This window comes from Marmota marmota, unplaced genomic scaffold (assembly GCF_001458135.2).
Source record: "Marmota marmota marmota unplaced genomic scaffold, marMar, whole genome shotgun sequence".
Taxonomy (NCBI): Eukaryota; Metazoa; Chordata; class Mammalia; order Rodentia; family Sciuridae; genus Marmota; species Marmota marmota.
The window spans coordinates 3452528-3466856 of NW_026000108.1; the positions used below are offsets into that span (position 1 = coordinate 3452528).

The 14329-nt window shown below is 63.6% G+C and overlaps 1 protein-coding gene across 14 annotated transcripts in view; it reads left to right on the plus strand.

Moving 5' to 3' along the window:
- Positions 1-565: 565 nt before the first annotated feature.
- The window catches only part of Ablim2 (actin binding LIM protein family member 2), an 89791-nt gene continuing 76027 nt past the window's right edge, over positions 566-14329 (plus strand). For 10 of the 14 annotated variants that reach the window (XR_007340970.1, XM_048784106.1, XM_048784111.1 and 7 more), the window contains exon 1: positions 12678-12810. The gene's annotated coding sequence lies outside the window, so the exon portion shown is untranslated. Of the gene's footprint in view, positions 770-5611; positions 5728-12677; positions 12811-14329 lie in introns of those variants that run through there. The other 4 variants (XM_048784116.1, XM_048784117.1, XM_048784120.1 and 1 more) reach the window with 2 other exon arrangements.

The window sequence follows — 14329 nt, forward strand, 5'->3', positions numbered from 1 at the left end:
CCCGTGCTGCCCGGGGTGGCCCCTGCTGCCTACTGACAATGGCTTCCCCGGGCCCAGCAGCTCCAGAGGGGGAGCCAGCGTGGCAGGAGACAAAGCAGCCCGTCTCCTCCCCGCAGCGCTGCCGGCCACACTGTGGGGTGTGGGGACAAGGAGACCAGGGCAGGATGCCTGTCCTCCCCCAGGCCTAGCCCAGAACAGAGCAGGGCCCTTGTAGGAACTCAGGCTGTCACCCGTCCCCTGTGCAGCATGTGGAGACCACCCACCTGGTGTAGGAGGGGCCCTGGGGACGTGGACACCCCATCTGTGGTGGGGTTGAGACTTGCCCAGCAAGGACAGAGGCTGGCCTCTCCCCCCACCCCCCCAGATAGCCCGCCTGTCATCCCCAGAGCGTGCCCCTTTCCGGGAGCTTCTGTCAGCAAGGTCCACTCGAAAGGCTTCTGGCCTTTGGGCTGAGGTCACGTGTGGGGACGTCCACTCCACTCCAGGCCAGGAGCCTGGCCCCAGGGGACCCCGACACCCAGGCCTGTGCTATGCTTGTGGCCTGGGGAGGCTCACCCTGCTGACGCCAGGCCTGTCCCCCTCCAGCCTGCGGCTGTGACCTGGCCGAGGGTGGCTTCTTCGTGCGGCAGGGCGAGTACATCTGCTCCCAGGACTACCAGCGGCTCTACGGCACCCGCTGCTACAGCTGCGACCAGTTCATTGAGGGCGAGGTGGTGTCCGCGCTGGGCAAGACCTACCACCCTGACTGCTTCGTGTGCGCCGTCTGCCGGTGAGTGGCCTCCTGGGCACGGTGCTTCCTTCTCCCCCACTGCCCACCTCCCAAGCCTGCGCCAGGCACAGAGAGGTCAAGCAACTTTTCGGGCCACACAGCAGCCCTCCTGTCACGTCCATCTGTAGAACTACCCCACCCGACAGGCACGGGGCCTCTTCCCAGAACCCCAGCTCCTCCTCCCAATGCCCACACAGCCACTGCCCCACTCAGGCCGAAACTCCCAGGCCTCCACAGCCTCCCCTCTGCCTCGCTCCCCGTGCCGTGCTGCTCCCGTGGCCCTAAGAGAACAGCCGAGCCCCTTGGCCTGGCAGAGGAGCCTCCCAGTCTGCCCTCCACCAGTCCCTTCAGCACCCTTGGGTGCCAGGCCCAGGCTGCCTGCTGACTGACAGGTGCACGGCCCTGCCCCGCAGTCTCCGCTGCCCAGCGCCTCCTGCAGGCTCCGCTGCCTGGCGCCTGCCCTTCCTCCTGTGGCCCCCGCTGCATGCCGTGCGGTGCCCCTGGCCCCAGGACCGTGCCCTTCTCCAGCCCGTGGCTGTGGCTGCCTGGTGGGAGTCCGGGAAGGGCAGGGGCTGCGTCTCACTCCTCCCTGGCACCCGGGGCCTGGCACAGAGCTAGCACGGTGGCCACGGAGAGGGTGGGTCCTCACCTTGCTGTAGGGCCCCCACTCCCCGCTGCCTGCTGCAGCCCCTGGGCCGAGCAGGAGCCAGCGGGCAGCTGCTCAGTCAGCCTGACCACGCTCTCCCGGGAGAACGTTCCATTTCTAGGAAACAAAGAGGGAGAGAATAGAAGGCAGGGTCCGCTTCCTGCCCGCTGCGGCACCACACCCAGGACGGACCGGCTGCCCGCTCCAACACTCCCTGTGGTCACAGCGGGAACGCGGTCAGCTTTTGTCAGAGGATGGGGACAAGCGGAAGCAGGGACACAGGAACACGTCCCTGAAAGGGCCATCTGTGGGCCCAGCCCGCAGGCCTGGCATCGTCTGGGCTGTGGTTCTGTGTGTGGCTTAGAGACCAGGGTGGCGAGTCCCTGTGGCCTTAGAGGTCCCTCTGGATAATCCACTGTTTCACAGATGACAACAGACAGTGCTGGTCACACGGGCGTCGTGGGCCTGGGATCCTCACCCACCTAAACAAGCAGAAGACGGAACAAAACCCATCCATCTGCTGGCTTCAACCACCAGAGCTGGCGGGGGCGGGGTGGGGTGGCATCCGTCGGAAGGAGAGTGCGGCCCTGGCCCGGCCCGGCCCTGGCCCAGTGGCCTCTTGAAGCTGGGCAGAGCGTGGAGTCCTCTGGGTGAGGACCGGGGAGGCAGTGTAGCGGGGAGAGCATAGCATGTGGCCGCGGAAGTCTGTGGAGGACACCTCTGAGGCTTGGGCCAAATACCAAGCCATGGCCACATGGAGGGAGTGGCCTGAGGTGGGCAGGGAGTGACCAGGTGACTGCGTGCCCAGCAAGTCCCAGTTCTAAGCTGCTGAACCCCAAGACACCGCAGGGACCTCAGGACTTAGCAGTGTGACTAAAATAGCCCTGAAGGAAGACTACGGCTATCCCCCACCAAGGGCTGCCTCAGAGGAGCGTGCTGGTCTTGAGGTGGACAGGCCGACCCAGCCAGCGCCCCCCACTCTGCAGGAAAATGAGATCCAGCCCACAAAACCAGAATCTGGGATGTCCAACACCCCAAAATGCACTGGTCCTAAGAAACTAGAACACGTGACCTCCCCAGAAGGAGGCACCCAGGGAGCAGACCCCGCAGGACAGTGCAGTGTGCCCTGGACCACGACTCTGATACCATCGGTGTGGGAAGGCAAGGGCGGACAGATGCAGGAGGGCCAGGGAGGGGACGAGAAGCGGCCAGGGGGGTGCAGACGCAAGGACACAGTTCCTGAAATGAAACCCCCGGGAGGAACCCGCAAAGGGTCAGGGGGACAGAGGAAGGTTGGTGGCACGGAGCAGCCGAGGGCTCCAGACTCAGCTCAGAGAGAAGACCCAGAACAGGAAAGAGCCGGTGAAGGGAGGGGATGGATTCTCCTGCCCCTGCCTGCCGGTCCCTCTGCCCATCCACCCAGGTGGGCGGGAGGCCAGAGTGCACTTGCAGAAATAATAGATGAAAATTTTCCAAATTTGATGAGAACCACAAACCCGAGGATCACAAAGTGCCCGAAACAGGACAAACCCCAGACCTACCACGTCCTCACAGCCACGTTGGCCACCACAGGGGTGACAAGAATCATAGCAGTGACAAGAGGGGCCTCCCCGGTCCACAGAGGTGCAACAGACCCCAGTGGCAGGTGCGCAGGCGGGAAACAGGGTGGAGGGGTCCACAGAGAGGAGGAGAGAAGCTGGGAACTGCAGTCCAGCTGCAGCCAAGGAGATGGGGGGGCCCGGCTGCTCCCGTGGACCCTGGGGCATCCCGGAGTCGGCCGTGGTGGTGCCACCAGCTGGGAACCCACCGAAAACCGCGGACTTGTGCATCGTGTGGTGTGTGGATACAGCGAGGGCCGAGAAAGACGGCACCCACAGACGGTACCCACAGACAGCACCCACAGAGGCACCCACAGACGGCACTCACACATGGCACCCACAGAGGCACCCACAGATGGCACCACAGATGGTACCCACAGACGGCACCCACAGACGGCACCCACATATGGCACCCACAGGCGGCACCCACAGACGGCACCCACATATGGCACCCACAGGCGGCACCCACAGACGGCACCCACAGACGGCACCACAGATGGCTCCCACAGGCGGCACCCACAGGCGGCACCCACAGGCGGCACCCACAGACGGCACCACAGATGGCTCCCACAGGCGGCACCCACAGGCGGCACCCACAGGCGGCACCCACAGACGGCACCACAGATGGCTCCCACAGGCGGCACCCACAGGCGGCACCCACAGGCGGCACCCACAGACGGCACCACAGATGGCTCCCACAGGCGGCACCCACAGGCGGCACCCACAGGCGGCACCCACAGACGGCACCACAGATGGCTCCCACAGGCGGCACCCACAGGCGGCACCCACAGGCGGCACCCACAGACGGCACCACAGATGGCTCCCACAGGCGGCACCCACAGGCGGCACCCACAGGCGGCACCCACAGACGGCACCACAGATGGCTCCCACAGGCGGCACCCACAGGCGGCACCCACAGGCGGCACCCACAGACGGCACCACAGATGGCTCCCACAGGCGGCACCCACAGGCGGCACCCACAGGCGGCACCCACAGACGGCACCACAGATGGCTCCCACAGGCGGCACCCACAGGCGGCACCCACAGGCGGCACCCACAGACGGCACCACAGATGGCTCCCACAGGCGGCACCCACAGGCGGCACCCACAGGCGGCACCCACAGACGGCACCACAGATGGCTCCCACAGGCGGCACCCACAGGCGGCACCCACAGGCGGCACCCACAGACGGCACCACAGATGGCTCCCACAGGCGGCACCCACAGGCGGCACCCACAGGCGGCACCCACAGACGGCACCACAGATGGCTCCCACAGGCGGCACCCACAGGCGGCACCCACAGGCGGCACCCACAGACGGCACCACAGATGGCTCCCACAGGCGGCACCCACAGACAGCACCCACAGGGGCACCCACAGACGGCACCCACAGACGGCACCCACAGGGGCACTCACGTAAGACGGAGGCCACATAAAGGCCTTCTAGACCCCAGGTCCTGGGGGGCGCCGCCGCCACCTGCCCAGGAAGGCTGCCAGGCTGACGAGGCGCCAAGTCAGAAGACAGCAGGGAAATGCACGTGCCGGTCACTGCTGGTGGTGAGGAGCAGGACACGCGTGTCCAGCAAGGGGCACTGTGCGCCTCCTGGGCAGGGAGGTCCACGGACGCAGCGTGACAGCCAGCAGGCCATGGGGCCATGGGTGTTCCCCGGGGCCAGGTGGGTGTGCACCCACAGGACGCATCTCATTAGTGACCCACATTTGTAGGAGCAGCTGCCCTGCATCCAGCCGCTCCCAGGCCAGCCATGGCCAGCGCTGCCCACCTGATGTCAGCGGATGGGCTGTTGGTGGGATGGCTGCTAACGGGTTGTGTTAGTTCCATTTTGCAGACGAAAAACGAGCACAGAGACGCTGAGTAACTTGTTCTAGGTTCCACAGCTAAAGACTTCCACAGATCACACCAGTGACTGTGCGGACCCCACTCAGTCCCAAGTCCCCATTCCTGGGGGGACTGCAAGACACAAGACCCCGGGGCGAGCACAGCTCTGGTGGGAGGCTGAGCCCAGGGGCTTCAGGGAAGTGGAGGAGGTGAGGGGGCTGTGGACCGTGGCCCGGCCCAGCCACACGTGAACACGGTCCCCAAGGACAGGGACGAGCTGAATGAGGACCCAAGAGACACCTGCTGAATGAACGTCAGCCCCACAGAGCGGGGGACTGTGGCATCTCGTGCTTCCCAAACGTCCCCATGGCCGCCGGGGTGGCTGGGCTGGAGCTGGTGAGACGGAGGCAGGGGACAGAGCCAGGCCACGGCCCACGGGAGGGGGCGGGCACCCAGCAGGGGCTCAGCAGCAGTGGCCCATCACTGCGGCCACCAGGGTGGAACTTGGTGGCCACGGAGCCCATAGGTCAAGGCAGGCTGACCCAGCCAGGCCTCTTCAGGGCGTGGGCAGCTCCGCCCTCCCTGTTCATGCAGACATGGAAACGTGTCAGCGGCTACCTGAGCCCCCCACAGGGACACTATGGTGCCTGGAGGAGAGGCCCTGTGTCCGCAGCCTGTGGCGCCTGCTGTGCTCCGAGTGGCAGCTCTCCGGGACAGACGGGCAGGAGGGGGCCTGGGCAGTAACGGGCTCTCTTGTTTCAGGCTCCCCTTTCCCCCCGGGGACCGAGTGACCTTCAACGGCAAGGAATGCGTGTGCCAGAAGTGCTCCCTGCCCACGGCGCTGGGCAGCAGCGTGCACCTGTCCCAGGGCCTCCGGAGTAAGTGGACCCTCGGAGCACACAGGGGTAGCCTCTGTGGCAGGGGGACAGGCTGGGCCACACGGGGACCCAGCACATGAGTAGCCACAGTGGGCAGCGGTGGGCACGTGTGGGGCAGCACCAGGCTGTGAAGCCCAGGCCCCGCTGCCACCCAGCCTGTGCCCGGCTCTGCCCTCCCGGGTGCCTCCAGCCCCCTCCTGCAGGAGGCCTTCCCCGCCTCCTCCTCGTTCTCCCCGGCAGCCTTCACCCCAGCTCCCCTCCTGCCCTGGCTTCCAGGGCTCTCAGGTCCCCAGTCCACCCAGACTGGGCCAGGCGCGTATGCAGTGGGTGCTCAATACATCCCTCCCGAGTGAGGAGGCAGGCGGTCATCACCGTAAAGGGACAAGTGCCCGCGGTGTCACAGAGTGCAGATGGGGTAGAGCAAGGTGGCCTCTCACAGCCGGGATGGTCTTCTGGGGCAAGAGACAGGACGGGCCTGGGAGGGACCAAGGCACCAAGGGACAGGGCACCCAGCCTGTGCCATGTTGCTGCAGGCACCCGCTAAAGAAGCAGAGTTCTGGCCTGGGACTGTGGCCACAGTGGTGTCCCCAAGGCAGGGCCACATCTAGGGATGGGGACCCAGGTGGGGCTTCTCTGGATTCCCAGAGGCAGCCCCCACTCCCACCTCCTGCCTTGCCCAAACCCTGTCTCCCCAGCTCCCTGCTGGGTGGAGCCTGCAGAGGCCGCCGCACCCCAGCCTCCCACTTTCACCCAGAGGGCAGGGGTCCTCCCCCCGGAGGCCCGCGCACAGAGGCCCGGCGTGGTGCCCTTGACGCTCTGGGGCTCGCTCGGACAGTGCTCCATTTAGAAGTTTCTCTCCAGCTGGGGCCTGGAGGATGGAGCTTTCAAGATTGTCTTCATGGATAGGAACAGTATGACTAAACCAAATAGAAGTCAGAAGATCTGGGCAAAACTTTAAAAGGAGGGTATTCATCTGAACTGTTGGTCCAGTGCCTCCTGGCAGCCGAAGCAAGAGGGAAATACCCAGCCACAGACCACTGTCTGAGGGTTATTTTGAGATTTAAAAAAAATGTTATTGGGGCTGGGGCTGGGGCTCAGTGGTAGAGCGCTCTCCTGGCATGTGTGAGGCCCTGGGTTCCATCCTCAGCACCACATAAAATAAACAAATATAGGTATTGTGTTCATCTACTACTAAAAAAATTTTAAAAAGAAAAAATTTTAAAAAATGTTATTGGAGAAAGTTATTGGCGTGAAGGATTCCTGCACTCAGGGCGAACAACAACCTTCCTAAGAGCAAATTCATTGTAAAATATCAAGCATGCATTTTTTTCTTATTTTCCCTTTTGTAATCCTGAGGATTGAACCCAGGGGTGCTTCACCACTAAGCCACATCCCATCACTTTTTAGTTTTTATTTTGAGACAATATCTTGCTAAGCTGCTTAGGGCCTCACTAAGTTGCTGAGGCTGGCCTCAAACTCACGTCCTCCTGCCTCAGCCTCCTGAGGCACTGGGATTAGAGGTGTGCACCACCACACCCAACCAACTGTGCAATTTCAAAAAACACACGCTCCCCTGGCCCCCAGGTGGTCTGATAATAAAACCTGTTCCTTCCCACGTCCGTGGAAGAACACTGAACTTACCCTCTTCTGAACCTACAATCAGAATCACAGTCCCGGGCTCCTGTATTGTCATCTGAAGGGTCTCCTGCCTCTTGCCCCAGAGTGCCCTGCAGGGAGACTTCTTCCCTCCTCCAGGTGTGGGCATGCAGCCAGGACTGAGGGCCTGAGGTTGCGGGTAAGGCCTTTAACTCCAGGGCATGTGGGCTCGGCCCTCAGTGGCCAGCGGTCTCCCAGGAAGTGGCCTCGGTTCTGACCCGTGGGACGCAGGCAGAATTCCAGTGGATGGTGTTTTATTCCGTTTGTGCTGCTGTGACACACTGCCCGAGGCTGGGAATCTACAAAGAACAAAACTCCCTCTCGGGTCGCGGAGGCCGGAGGTCAAGCGCAAGCCCTGGCGTCTGGCAGGGCTGCTCTGCTTCCCGGGGGCCAAGGGCGAGGTCCCTCCAGCCTGCAGCCCTTTACCCAATGCCAGACCTACTCCCCAGAGCAGGCCCTCACCTCCCAAGGTCCATGCCTCTTAACACTGTGGCCTTGGGGACCTGGTAGTCGCCAATATTGAAGCCACAGCAATGGGCACAAAGGGAGATCACCAAGCCAGGGAACCTGAGGACACATGGGCACCACCAGACGATGTGGGGGGACGGGCTGCTGTGGGGGCAAGGGTGGGGTGGCGCCAGGGAGACGGGACCCGGGTGGCCATGCCAAGGTGTTCCGTGGTGTGTCGGAGGTAACTGAGTGAGCGAGGGCCAGGACAGTCCTGAATGCTAGGGACGAGTCTGACCAGGTAGAGCTTCTGAGGGGAGAAAAGCCCCGGCTGCCATTCTGGTGCCCACGTGGGGAGGGCAGAGTGGCGGGCTGGGTAGAGGCAGGCCCGAGTCTGTGGTCCTGAGCCTGTTGCTTAGCAACAGAGGAACACCCGGGGCTTTCTCCTGGGGAGGGGCCCTGCAGGCTTCCCTGTGATGCCCCGTGGAGGGTGCCCCTGTCCTGGGAGCCCTGCTCTGTCCAGGTCTGGTCAGGTGTTGGTCACAGGCAATGCTCCATGAGGCCACCACTGGGCCAACCAGGGCTGGCCTGAGCCTGGCTGCCTGGTGGATGGACCCTCACAGACCTCTGATCCATGAAGCCACTTCCCTCTCTAGGCCATAGGGTGGCTGGGCCAGCAGAGGTTTGGGCAGTGGTCTAGAGGGGCTCAACCCAGGGCAGGATGGGGAGCAGCTCTGTCCATGCTGAGAAGCCCCAGGACTGGGCTGAGGCTTGGCCACCCCAGCCCTGTGGCTCCACCCTCGGGCTCCGCAGCCAGGCTGGAGGGTGTCGGGTGGAGGGGCAGGAAGGGGCTGTGCAGAGCTGGCGGCCAGGCCCAGGACGGGGCCACGGGTCCTCTGTCTCCAGGGTTAGGTCTGTGCCGCCTGGGCCTTGGCACCTGGGCTACGGCACCTACAGCCCTGCGTCTTCCTTGGTGGGAGGCGGTGCAGCTTGGCTTTCTAAGAGGGTGGTGACTAGGACCTGGAGCCCCAGCCCCTCCCCAGCAGGGTGGCCTGGTGCCAGGCTCCCTGGGAAATGGGGCACAGCCCATCTGCAGCCATCCATGAAGTCAGGGACAATGACTCCAGAGGCAAGGCCCCCTCTGCTCCTCCCCAGGCCCTGCACCCACCGTGGGCAGTCACCGCGGTGCCCCTGTCTGGTGAGGACCCGTAGCATGTCAGGGCTGGGCCTGAGCACACGTGGCCTGTGCCAGCCATGCTCCGCCCCTCTCACTCCACCATGGCCAGAGGAGTTCTCGGGCCAGCTGGTCACTTCTCCGTCACCATGAGCCTTGGGCTCCAACAGCCCCCTGTTTCCAGCTCAGGCCCAACACAGGGACTAAGCCCCCATCACCTTGACCCTGCTAGACTGGGGGGCCACAGGTGGAGGGGGTGGGGGTCAGAGCCCACCCTCTGAGGTCCCAGGCGAGGGTCTAGACACCACTCAGCACATCCTGGTCCCTATAGGACTCACAGGCAGGACCAGGGCCTGAACCCTGTGCCCTCTTCTGGAAGAAGGACCATTTAAGGGGAACCAGGAACTGGAAGGTTCTAGAAGGCTCCTATCAGGAAGAGCCCAGCCCCAGCCCCTTGCTCCAGGTGGCAGAGCCAGGCCCAGGGCGTGGCAGGTGGACGGCCAACTCTGGGGGTGCCCCGCAGGCCCACTGCACTCTAAGGCCAAACTGCGGCTGAGCCTGGGGCAGCGTAGGTCACATGTGGCTATTCTGTCCCTGGCGGAGCCACGCAGAGCCCTGCTGAGCCCCACATGTGTGCAGATGGCTGAGGTTTCCATGGCGACGTCCCTCTCTCCCCCTGGTCCCTACATTCACTGCTCATTGATAGCAGTGCTCCCCCCAGGTGGCCAAGGAGGAGTGAGGGACGGGCTGTCAGGTCCATGTCCAATGTGCCCAGAGCCTCTGGGCCCTCCACTGGGCTCAGGCAGAGAAATGGAGGCAGCCCCCCAGGAGCTGGAGGTTGGGCGGGGCAGGCACGCTGCTGGTGCAGTAGGAAGGGGGTGGTGTCTTGGGCCCCACCAGGCACTGTCTGGCCACAGCAGCAGGACCAACGGGCATCTGTAGTTCACCAGGCGTGTCCTTCATGCCTGGGCTGCGCCTGTCTTTGCCCTGCGGGAGGCTGGTGCTGCCACTCCACAAGGGTGTCCTCCTCTCATTTGGACACAGATCAAGTGACTTCCCGGTGGTCCACAGCTGGAGGGGCACAGCTGGGCTTGGGCCCGGGCAGCCTGGCTCAGGCTCCACATCCCCCACCCTGCCCCAGGCTGCCTGTCCCCCGCACTGCCGCCTGGTGTGCAGTCACCCCGTTCGCCCATCACACACTGATGCCAACCAGGGCTCAGCATGGGGTCCTCAGCCTTAGCACAGCGAGCCTCTGGGGCCAGGTGATGGGGGGCTGCCCTGTGCACAGCAGGAGGCTCAGCACATCCCAGCCCCTACCTCTAGATGGCGGGAGCCCCACCCCTGGGGTCGCCAGATATTATCATTGTCCCCTGAGAACAAATCACCCCAGCTGACAGCCTCTGACATGGAGCTCCCACAGCATGCCCTGGACCAACATGCCGGTGGCCACATGCGTCTGCAGCTAGAGAGGTGTCTGCTCTGAGCTCTTCTGGCCCTTGGACTTGAACAGGGTCCCCCCACCTTGGCTCCATTCATTCCTTCACCTGAGCTTCTCAGGCCTGGCTGGCCTGGGCTTCCAGTGTCCTGAGCCCCCTCCCTCGGGGCCTGGTCCTGGGTTAAGTCTCTTCACTTGTTTCCAAAGTTGCACGTGGATGGAGCAGAGCGTTGACTCAGGAAGAGCCTGAGCCGCGCGTAGTGGGTGTGGGTTCACTTTATTCTTCAAAGCAGTGACTCAGGCCCTGAGCACATCCGTGGGCATAACAAGACCCGTGCCAAGCAGCCTGAGCCCACTGCACGCCAGGCCCTGTGGGTCTTGCTTGGCCCTGACTGAGCTGAGGGCCGGCAGCTATGGTACCAGGCCAGCTGTGCTGTATCTGAGCTGGGCAGTGACTGCCAACATCACAGCCTGTCCCCCAGGAAACAGGCCTCAAGGGGAAGGGCCCCTGCCCAGGGTGGCCCTGCAGTGGTGGGCCAGGATTTGCAGCGGGTCTGTCTGGACCTGGAGCCACATTCTTCCCTGTTGAGCCAGTTGGCTGAGCCCAGGAGCCACCTGCACTGGGGCCCCTCAGGCCATGGTGGCTCGTCTGCCCACACAGGACCCCAAGGCCCCACCTTGCACACCTCAGTGCACAGCCAGACTCTCACACAGATACGCACACATACACACAAGAGCCCCTCAGACACACTCACACCTGCAGACATGTGTGCATAGACACACGTGCACACACAGACGTCGTCAGAGACACACAGAGACAACATTGCACACAGAGACCCTCCTGCACACAAAGGCAGAGGTGCACACACACGTGTCCACTCGGTCCTGTGCCTGGTTCCACCCCACGGTGGCAACCAACCTGGGTCAGACCACGTGAACCACTGTTGCTCAACACTAGGGTTGGGCCTGAGCACACGTGGCCTGTGCCACGTGTTCTCTCACCAGTGTGGCCACTGTCCACGAGGCACTGTCACGCACCAGGTGTTGGGGGTGGTCTGCAGGTGTTCGGCACACGGGAGGGTGCCACCCGTCAGGGGCTTGAACACCGTGGACTTTGGTCTCCTCAGGGGTCTTGGAACCAAGCCCTGTGTGTACCAGGGCCCTGCACTATGGCTGTGCACATGCTCACACGACACACCCCATGCACACCTGCACACACACACACACATGTGTCTACACAGTCACACGCCCCTGGGCACTGCCCCCTCCCCCGTGTGGGCTCATGCTGCCAGTCTCTGCCCAGCTCCCCCTGCTGAGTCCCCACTCGTCCTCAATAAGCCGTTTGAGTGACAGTGACGTGGGGCCAAGGTGAGAGTTCACTGGAGGAGGGGCCTGAGCATCTGGTGCAGTGAAGGGCCAGGTGCAGAGGCCCGGGCAGCTTGGCTGGGAGGGAAGGCAACACGGGGAGGCCGGCCAGGGCCCCGACCAGGCCATTGGCCACAGGGTGCAGAGCGGCAGCCACCGTGGGAGCCCACAGGTCAGGCTGCAGGGGGAGGAGGCCCGAGGCCAGTGCAGAGCCCGCTGGGCCCAGGCAGAGTCCCCGGGTAGAATGGGGCATCGTGCAGGGCGTGCTGTGCCAGGGGCCGCAGACTGTGGCAGCAGGAGCTGGGGATGGGAGGGGCTTCCTGGGAGGGACCCACAGGTAAGAGCTGAGCCCAGGAGCTACCTGCACTGGAGTCCCTCAGGCCGTCCCTCAGACTCCTGTCTGCCCACCTTGCACACCTCAGTGCACAGCCAGACTCTGCCCGGGCGCCCAGTCCTCTGCAGTGCAGCCCGTTTCCCTCCAGGGGGCACGCTGCCTCCCGGGGCTCAGCGTCTTGCCTCCAGGGGAGGGGCCTGGGGAGATGCCAGGCCTCCACCCTGTGCCCCTGTCTGCGTGGATGCTGTGGAGGTGGCTCCGGCCTTCTGGAAGGCAGGCCCATGTCCGGCTCTGGTTCCCCTGCTCCCAGCCCTGCGGCCCCAGTCGGTGCCCCGGAACCCCAGAACACCCTCGTTCTCCCGTCTCTGTCAGCCAGGGCGGCCGGGCCTCCCTCGAGCCAGCAGGGCTGCCCGCTGCCCTCTTTCTCTGGCCTGCTCCAGGGTCTGGGAGCAGCCAGAGTGCCCTTGGTGCCTCCAGGTCACCTCCAGGACCCTTGGTGGTGTTGGGCCCCACGTGAGGACGTCTGTGTTCTGCTCTTCCCTCAGGCTGCGGGGGCTGTGGCTCAGAGATCCAAAACGGCCAGGCCCTGGTGGCTCTGGACAAGCACTGGCACTTGGGCTGCTTCAAGTGCAAGGCCTGCGGGAAGCTCCTAGACGCAGAGTACATCAGCAAGTAAGTAGCCGGGCCGGAGCCACGGGGGCCGGGCTGTGGGCTGCTGCCCCGCGTGTCCCCCTCCTGCAGCGACCTCCCCACTGGGGGTGAGGAAGCAGCCCACCTGACCTGTCCCCCAGCCCAGCTTCTCCTGGCCCATCCTTGGTTCCTCAAATAGTGGCAGAGGCTCCAGCTCCCTCTGCTGGTCGGGAACGGGTTTGTCGAGGCCTCGAGCTCTATCCCTGGACATGGCCCCCCACCTCCCGGGCACCTGGATGTTCCAAAGCTGGACACCTGTGAGCACAATGCACGGTCATCAGATGCCGGCCACAGGAACAGGAAAGGAGGATTGTCTTGGTGGTCGGGGTTGGGACTCCAGGGCCACACACCCTGAATTCTGCAGAGCAGGGCCCTCGGGGCTGCCAGCCCTGGTGGCAGTGTCCCCCGACAAGGTTAGGGGAAGGAGCTGTTAGGTTGTTAGGGGGCAGGGCCTGGCTCTACCTAGGCCCTGGGGCACCTCCTGGGGCTCTCATGGCCAGGGAGGGGCTAGTTGCCAGGAGGCATATATGTGAGAGTAGAGTGTCTGTGGACACATCCTGGATGTAACTCCCCATTCTTGTGGTTGTACATGATGTGGTCACCCTGGTCGTGTGTTCATATAGGAACACAGAGAGTGAGGTCCAGTTCATTCCACTGTCTTTCCCATTCCCACGCCTCTCTCTGTCCCCCACTCCTCCTGTCCAGCCCGGGGAACCTCCCTCCCCTGTGAGTCAGCATCTGCATATCAGAGAGAACAGCCGGCCTTTGGTTTTTTGGGATGGGCATGAGAGTCTCCAGACTTGGCATGACCGTCTCCAGTTCCAACCATTTACCTGCCCATGCCCTCACCTCATTCTTCTTGAAGGTTGAGTAATATTCCAGTGTACACGTGCCACATGGTCCTTGTCCTTTCATCTTGGAGGGCTCCCAGGTGGGTTCCATAGCCTGGCTATAGTGAATGGAGCTGCTGTAAACATTTCGTGGCTGTGTCACTGCAGTGTGCTCATTAGTAAGACCTCCGGGCCAGGGTGCGATTTTACTCGGGGACCAGGAAACTGAAGCGGGCGGCCCCCCACAGTGTAGGCGAGAAAGCGCGGGGGCAACCCGTGAAGGACAGCGCCTCCCAGGGCAGACAGGCCCGTCCTGGGCTCAGGGCCCTCTGCCCGCATCTCCCAGTCGGTGGTAGCTCTTCATGCTCTCGGGGGCCAGGAGTAGTGTGTGGAATGACCAGTGGAAAAGTCCCATGGCCCAAGACATAGAATGAAGTGAGCGCACATGCACACGCGCACACACACACACAGGAGAGCGGGTACACGCATCCAGATGGCCCACGGGCCTGCCATGCCGACATCCTGGTTGACCTGGCCCCCATCGCCGTGGGGACCGGCTTGGGGCCAGGGCCTGTCTCGTCTCTCACAACAGCACACACTGCCGTGACCTCCAGGTCAAGCGTCTTAAGGCAGAGCCCCCTGGCGGAGCTGAGCCTCCGTCCAGGGCGGGT